Genomic DNA, 630 nt, shown 5'->3' on the forward strand with positions numbered 1-630 from the left:
AAGACCGTGGTTCTTAGAATCGTCCAGTGTCCACTGAGCTCCCCATGTGCAGATGCCAGCTTTCTGTTTTCTGTCGGAGCAGCGTTTTTCTTTCCCTGCTTATGTTTTGTGTTTTCTTGGGGGTGAGAAGTGCATTTGACGAGGACTGGTAACATTGCATGCCGCTTTCAGCACGTTACCTTTGTCCATCTTGAGGAATACTATGGGATTATTTTACGGGAGGCACGTGGAAACCCCCATTTCGGCATGCCCTGCCATACTCAAATTCTCGTATTTAAAAGTGGAACTTAGTTTGTTTATTCTATACAGTAAAGATATCTGCAAGAAGCTATTGTTTTATTGACGTTGGAGCCAAACAGGAACAGAGGATCCACAGATGTTATCTGGTTTAAGACAGTGGGTTCTCTATAGACTGGCTGTGCGGCCAGTCGGGTTAGACTCCACAGAACGACTGAAGGAACGTGCTGTGGACACAGTGTTTCTTCCTTGGGCTTTGCAGGCCTCCCTACGTTCCCAGAGTTCCAAGGGCTAGAGAGAAAGAGAAGCTTAGAGAAGGTGAAGATGAAACCAGTAGGGAAGAATCAAGATAGAATTCATCATTACCATGAAAATAAGTGATAATGTTCTTTG

Source organism: Bison bison, unplaced genomic scaffold (genome assembly GCF_000754665.1).
Source record: "Bison bison bison isolate TAMUID 2011002044 unplaced genomic scaffold, Bison_UMD1.0 scf7180017864482, whole genome shotgun sequence".
In the NCBI taxonomy this organism is placed as follows: domain Eukaryota; kingdom Metazoa; phylum Chordata; class Mammalia; order Artiodactyla; family Bovidae; genus Bison; species Bison bison.